The sequence below is a fragment of the Eschrichtius robustus genome, chromosome 9 (assembly GCF_028021215.1).
Source record: "Eschrichtius robustus isolate mEscRob2 chromosome 9, mEscRob2.pri, whole genome shotgun sequence".
NCBI lineage: Eukaryota > Metazoa > Chordata > Mammalia > Artiodactyla > Eschrichtiidae > Eschrichtius > Eschrichtius robustus.
In genome coordinates this window covers 2231905-2239793 of record NC_090832.1, presented here as the reverse complement: position 1 = coordinate 2239793, position 7889 = coordinate 2231905, and positions in this window count along the sequence as shown.

Below are 7889 nucleotides of genomic sequence, written 5' to 3'. Positions count from 1 at the left end.
GGAATGTGGGGTGAAGACAAGACACATGGAGGACGGTCATGTGATGTCAGAGGCAGAGACTGAACGGCTGAAGCTACAAGCCAAGGGACATCCAGGGCCGCCAGCACCAGAAGCCGGAAAATGCAAGAAGGGCTGTCCCTCAGAGCCTCAGAGGAAGCGCGGCCCTGCCGACATCTGATCGCAGACTTCTGCCCTCCAGAACCATGAGTAGACACGTTCCTGCTGTCTTAGCCTCCCACGTTCGTCATACCTGTTACAGCAGCCATGGGAAAGGAATCCAGTCTCCCTTGGTGCTCAGAGTACAGTCCTAAGTCGCACCTTGGTCTGTAGGCCCTAGTGATCTGGTCCCTGCTCCTTTTCGGCCTCATGTCTGACTGCCCTCCACCCTCCCCATACACACACATGGATGACACACCCACACAGACACACACGCACAGACACACACACACACACAGATGACACACACACACAGACACACACACGGATGACACAGACACACGCACACACACACAGATGACACACACACAGACACGCGCACACACACATGCACAGACACACACACACAGACACACACAGAGACACGCACAGAGACACACACACAGACACACACACACGCACAGACACACACAGAGAGACACCCACACACAGAGACACACAGACGGATGACACACACACAGACACACACAGACACACGCACACACTGCAGACACCCTGCCCCCAGGCTGTCTCTGGCTACTGGTGGCTCCCCTTGATCCGACTGGGCTCTGTTCTCCTGGGCACCTTGTGATCCTCCCCCTCAGGACCTCGTCACAGAGCTGGACACACCCATCCGACACGGGAGAGCGGCTTCCCTCGCCCACTGCGGGAACAGCCGTCCTGACACCCCATCTCACTTCACTGCTCCTCACAGCGCCTTCACCCAATGGCCTATCATTCATGTCTCGAGAGCGACACCTTGCTGTTTTGTTCACTGCTGTGTCGACCCGGCCTAGAACAATGGTACTTAGCAAGTGCTTAATAAGTACTTGTGGAATAAATGGATAAATACATTTGAATTTGCTTACTAGATAACTTCCTTGTGTGACAAGATCGTTCAAGGCAAAACGAGCCTGCTTGGAATTTGTAGGGTCAAGAAAGGAAGCTAAATGGCTAGGATTAAGCCTCAGGACAGGTTGCTGGCACAGCAGAGATCAAGACTGCCTTCTAGGAGATGTGGTTATATATATACAAAGCAATGTTACTCAGCCATAAAAAAAAGAATGAAATCATGCCATTTGCAGCAACCTGGGTGGACCTAGAGATGATCATACTAAGTGAAGTAAATCAGACAGAGAAAGACACATCTCATCTGATATCACTTATATATGGGCTCTAAACAGTAATACAGATGAACTTATTTACAAAGCAGAAACAGACTCACAGACTTAGAAAACAAACTTGTGGTTACCAAAGGGGAAAGGCGGGGGGGAGTTAGGGGTAGGGGATTGACATATATACGTCACTATATATTAAATAGATAAGCAACAAGGATTTACTGTATAGCACAGGGAACTATATTCAATATCTCCTAATAAACTAAAAGAAAAGAATCTAAAAAGGATATATATATAAAATATATATATATATTATATATATATATATATATATATATATATATATATATATATATATATATATATATATATACACACCTGAATTACTTTGCTGTATACCTGAAACTAACACAACATTGTAAATCAACTATAGTTCAGTCAAAAAACAAAAAAGACTGCCTTCCAGGAAACTGTGCTGCGGAGCTGGAGGGGCGGGTGGGACAGCGAGGGGGCTGAGGAGAGAGCGGCGGAGGGGAGGGGCTGGGGGCAAAGACCTTGAGACGGCTGCGCTGGGGTTCCTCACGTCCTTGGAACCTCCCACAGACCTACATTAAATGTAAACCCTCCCACACCTGGTTTTCTTTAAGGACGTTTCCCTCCCCTCAGAATTTCATTGATGGAATGCGTGTTTCCCTGAGTGTGTCCACCAGTGAATCCTTGTGGATCTCACGGCCACAGATTAAGATCTCCACTCTGGTCCCTGATCACATTCCAGGGCGGTAGGTGCAGGGAAACAGAAACCCCACAGGACTGGAGATTGGGAGGAAAGAACTGGTCTCTAACGAAGGGCTGCTCCAAAGAATATGAAAACATCCTGAGGGCTGACATGGATGGAGCCTCGTAGGAGAATGACTTGCTTTTGAATTCCTAGGTAAGAGGCTTTCCCTCCCGAAGCAGCCTGGTGGGGAAGCGTGTGGTTGTTTGTTTGATTTTTGTAAGGAGCTCGGGCAGGAGAGGTGCAGGAGCACCGCCCTGAGAGTCGGACCGATGTTCTAACGGAAATAACACGCGGCTCACTGAGCCAGAGGAAGGCGGGCCAGGAGCATCGCCTGTGGCTGGAGCGCCGCCCCGGGAACTCAGGTGAACGACCGGCAGAGGACCGCCCGCCCGCGCGCCCTGTTCCGCCCGCCCCACCCGCCAGGGGGCGCCGTGCACCCGTCGTGCCCGCCCCCGCAGCCCGGGGGATGTGGCACCGCCCGCCCGGTCCCCGCGGCCCCCGCACACGCACTCCCCTCCCACCTGCCGCCCCTCCAGGGTGCTGCGCCCCAGCGGGAGGAAAGGACGAAGAGGGAAACGAACCGACTGCTGCTCCGGACCCAGGTTCCTCCGGCTGTGGGATCTGCCCACGTTCCCACCCTCACGCTGGGGAGGGGACAGACAAGGGGACAGATTGTTATCCCGGGAGGAGCCTCAAGGGCCGGCGAGGAAGAAAGGGCGGAACCCTCTGGGGAAGCCACGGAAGGGCACCTGAGCCAGCCAGGCTGCTGCCTGGGGGAGGTTAGGGCAGTTTTAAAAGACTTCCCCTAAGGAAAGACATCTAAGGGGAATTTTGAGCACTAAAGTAGCCCAGCAGTGGAGGAGGAAAGGAATCTTAATAAAGCCAGCAATACCCGCTTAGATGCAGAGATGATTATACTACAAGTAATACACACATAAATTTATATTATATTGGGGGCAGTGTATATTATATCTCGGGGAGAAAAGGGATGGCGGGGGACAAGGGCGAGAGAGGACCGAATCCTGGAGGGTCCTGTGTACCAGGCTAAGGCGCTGGATTTCACCCTGAAGGAGAAGGACCATGGCTGGTGGATTGCGAGCCGGGGAAGCAGCATGTGACGCTGGCACTTTGGAAGATTGTTGTTGGGTCATGAAGCACCAGAGACCAAGGAGAGAGGGGCTGGAAGCTTTCCCAGAAGCCAAGCCCACAGGGGCTGGCGACCGAGGGAGGCGAGGTGGGGGCTGTGTGTGGATTACGGCTGGGGCAGCTGGCGCCTGGCAGGGGCGGCCCCCCACGGCAGGTGATGCTGGAAGCAGAGGAGTGTCCGGGGCCTGGCGGAGGAGAGAGCCGAGAGCCGAGGCCCAGAGCCCCCGGAGCTCACGAGTATTGTCTGCCCGTGGCTGAGTTGGGGGGCAGAGGTCCGCAGGGGGGGCCGGGCTCCCCGGAGTGGGTGGCTGGAGACCGGGGGGAGCAAGCTGCTGCAGCAGCAGAGAAATAACATGATTTTAAAACCAGGGGAGCCTCACACCGGCTACACTTTCAAACGCTTGGGGAGCTTCTAAAAATGCTGATGTCCGGGCTCCACGCCAGGCTGGACCCCTGGGTCAGAGGTCGGGAGAGACAAACCCAAACGCCCCCCCAACCGTGAGGATGAAATGAGCTAACACACGCAGAAGGCTCATGGCTGGTCAAGGGCTCAGCGAGGGGGTGGTGACGGCCCTGTGAGGGACCACCGCGTCGCCTGGGCTGGGGGCGCCCCTGCAGCTCATGAGACGCTCCCCCCAACAGGCTGCTTTACCCAGACGCTTAGCCGAGCATCTGGAGGCCAGCAGACGAAGCACCGCCCCTGAATGTGTCCCAGCTGGTCTGCCTGCAGAGCCTCACCTCCCCACGGCACGTGAGGGGGGAGACGTGCCCTTGAGCGGAGACGAAGCCCTGGAGGCATACTTTGCAATTAGATTGATACGTCAAATATTTAATCCTGGTATTTGAAAGAGAAAACCAGGAAGCTTGGACCCCGTGAGCTGGAGCGGAGGTAATTTGATGGAGCAGTTGGAAGCCCGTGGGGAGGTGGGAAATGGGAGATGAACACAGATGAGGGGCAGGAGGGGAGGCCTGGAGAGGGCCGTGCGGCTGGCGGAGGGGGAGGTTCTGAGAGCAGGTCTGGAGGGGGCTGGAGGTGGGGCTCAGGGATGCGGAGGAAAGCTGCGACCCGGGCCTGGAAAGGGACTCGGGAAGAAACACCATCTTCGTTTTTGATCTGAATGTGAAACTGGAAAAGATTGCCAAACACCTCAGTCCTTTTTTTTTTTTTAGCCTTTCTGTGTCCCCTATTTCTTTTTTTTTTAAATTTATTTATTTATGTTTGGCTGTGTTGGGTCTTCGTTTCTGTGCGAGGGCTTTCTCCAGTTGCGGCAAGCGGGGGCCACTCTCCATCGCGGTGCGCGGGCCTCTCACTGTCGCGGCCTCTCTTGTTGCGGAGCACAGGCTCCAGACGCGCAGGCTCAGTAGTTGTGGCTCATGGGGTCAGTTGCTCCGCGGCATGTGGGATCCTCCCAGACCAGGGCTCGAATCCGTGTCCCCTGCACTGGCAGGCAGATTCTCAACCACTGCGCCACCAGGGAAGCCCCCTTAGTCCTTTTTAACCCTCACATTGTATGTGATTTATTTTGTCATCATCTCTGACTAGTAAAATGGTTTGTGTACTTTACTCCCTGACTACATAAACCCTTTCGGAGCGGTGCTAGTCCGTTCTGGGCGAGGCTGAGGGTATGGGTCACCTAAGGCCCAAAGCCTGGCCTTGAGTAGAACTTTCCAGGCTCCTGGAGGGCGCAGTGGGAAGTGACTGAACTTTCTCACTGAAAGCCGCCCTCCTGGCCCTGCAGCACCCCTGGCCCCGCCTGTCCACAGAATCACCGCCCGGCAGAAGTCCCTGAGCTACTGTCAATGGTCACCAGGACCAACCTGCCAGAAAATACCCGGTCGTCTGTCAGAGGCAGCATTCATGGGCTCGTCCACGTTTCTCACCTGCGACCCACATGAATACTCCCTTACATCTTAGGACCTCGAAAACTATTCTCTTAGGACCTAGAAAATTATTCTCTTTTGAAACACTGGCAAGCCTCCTTGTATCAGATAATGATTGTTAGGCCATCTGTGTTCTTTTTTATCGCCTGGGCTGCCAGTAAACTCAGCACTCGTTTTAGACAATGATCGTGAGTCCGGCCGCATAAGCCTGGATTACTGCCATGCTCACTTTCTCCTTATTATTATATGCTTTTAACTTTGCTATTTCTACATTTAACATTTTAGTTTAGATATACCTTTAATTTTTAGGAAATTTTTAACAATATATTGTGACATACTTTCATACATTATATTTTATAAACCTTGCCCTCGTTAATTACTCTGAGCAAGTAGTAAGATTACGCCTTTGTTCCTGAGCCCTGGGAGGTGGGTCAAGAGATTTACGATTGTTGGATCCAATCCAGTCGAGGCTTGTAATAACTCCACCGGAGTTCAGAGATAGACAAAACCATTGCATTTTAACCTTAGTCTGGGGTGTTCATTCTCCTCACTCCACTGTGTACAGCCCTTCACAGTGTTTTATAATAACACACTGTCTTTTTAAAAAATTCGAAGCATTTTATTTTTTTACATATATATATTCCCTCTCTCTCTCTCTTTCTCTCTCTCTCTCTCTCTATACTCTTTTTCAGATTCTTTTCCCTTATAGGTTATTATAAAATATTGAGTATATTTCCCTGTGCTCTACAATAGGTCCTTGTTGTTTATTTTATATATAGTAGTGTGTCTATGTTAATCCCAAACTCCTAGTTTATCTCCCCCGCCCCTTTCCCCTTTTAATAACACACTGTCTTAATGATTCCTTATGAAGCAGGAATAGTCCCATTGTGCAAATGGAATACTAAGAACAAGATTAAATCACTTGCTTTCGGCTACAATTCAGCCTTCCCAGAGCAACACTGATGTGGTGCAGGGACCCACCGCTCACCCTCCGCACCCGCTCCGGCCCAGCTGGAGACAAGAGCCCCGAGGACTCTGCCTCTCCGCCCCGTCGTACCAGGCCACCTGGGCACACGCCCAAGTTCAAAGGATGAAGAGGAAAGAAACGGCCCGAATGCCGTAGGCAACCTTCCAGGAGCGCCAACGTGCCGGCCCCGCAGCCGGTTGGCAGATGGGAAAGTGTTATCCGGCTGCCCTGCGGCTGCTCTCCAGACGCCCACGCCTGCGTCCAGCTGGACCTGAAGCCCTCCCGTCCCCGGAGGGCCTTGGGCTTCTGGCACGTGTTTCTTTGGGCATCAGCAGCAGCAAACAAATCAAGGTGCTCAGCCGTCTGTTCAGCGCCTGGTGACGCCTTGGCCTCGAGTGGGCTCTTAGGGCAGCGGAATCCGCCTCAGGACCACGCGGAGATGCAATGCCCTCCACTTGGCTTCTCTGCCTGGAACTGGGACAAGGGGCAGCCTCGGGCCGGACATTCAAGTCCGGGCCTCTCTGCCCACGTTCCCCTCATTTCTGGGTGCCTGCTGGATCTCTGCAGGCAGAGGGCCCCCAGCACCGGCACCCGGGCTCAGGAGGACTGAGCACTCCCCGCAACAGTACTGAGTGTCTGGCTCTTGCCTCCTAAGCCAGGTCGGCCCATCCTCGGGGCGTACGCAGGTGCTCAACGGCACGCGGCCCTGCGGCGGGTCACACCGGCGCTGACAGTCACCGAGGGCGCCTCCCCAGCCTCCAAAAAATAAAATAAATAACGTAAACCCGGGACTGCCTGGGGTGCCCCTGTCTCTGGGCTCTGATGCTGGGACACTGTGGGACAGTGTGCACCCCTGCTGGACCCTCGGCCTAGGGCATACTCCTGGTGCCATTGTGTCTCAGGGCCAAGGTCTGAGGGATTCCTGAGTCAGGCAGGGCACCTCAGGTTCAGATGCTGTGACCTGGGTGAGCAGCCAAAGCTCAGCTCCGAATCAGGCTGTGGGCAGCCTGACCTGCGTGCAGGGCCCACGTGGTTTATGTACAGAGGCTCAGGGCTCCAGGTCGGCGGGTGCTACGTGCTGTCCAGCCCTCGCCGAGGGCCTTCTGCAGAGATGCTCACTGAGCATGACTCGCTGTGAAATGACCCGAGCTCTGCACTGGGGGAATGCAAAGGGGTCAGGCATCCTGCGGACAGACACAGCACAAGCTGGCCAGCAATATTGGCAGAAAAGGGGAAACAGTGCTATGAGATCTCGAGAAGGTAAAGGCTCAGTGGTGTTAAGAAGACTATAGTTGTGGTCCATTCAGACCATGAACTTCAGAGCCCTCAGAAGGAGCTGGGCTGTGGGATGGAGGGGGTCGGTCCTGGGCGGAGGGGAGGGTCTGGCGCCGGCAGAAAGGACTGGAAGTTGGGAGCCGTGAAAGGCAGGCAGGACGTGAGGGGGAGCGGCTGACTTTGTGTGTGGCCTGGAGGAGACCGGCCGGAGGACGGAGGGGAAGCACAGCACCTGAGCTGTCTGGCGGACGGGCGGGGCAAGAGGGTGCCACGTGGACGGGACCGCCCAGCCTGGACGGCGGGGGATGCAGAGCGCAGCCCGTCCCGGAGCCGGGGGTCCTGGGCGAATGCCAGCGGGGGCAGGTGGCATCTGAGAGGCCTGATGTGTCTACTCACAGCAGCCGAAATGTTTATTTATTTGATTAACACCTGTCTTCTCTCTTGGCTGAAGCTGAAAGCTGCAGGAAGGAAGGACCGCGTGTGTATCGGCTCAGCTGTACATCTGGGGCATCTGGGGCTCGGTTGGTAC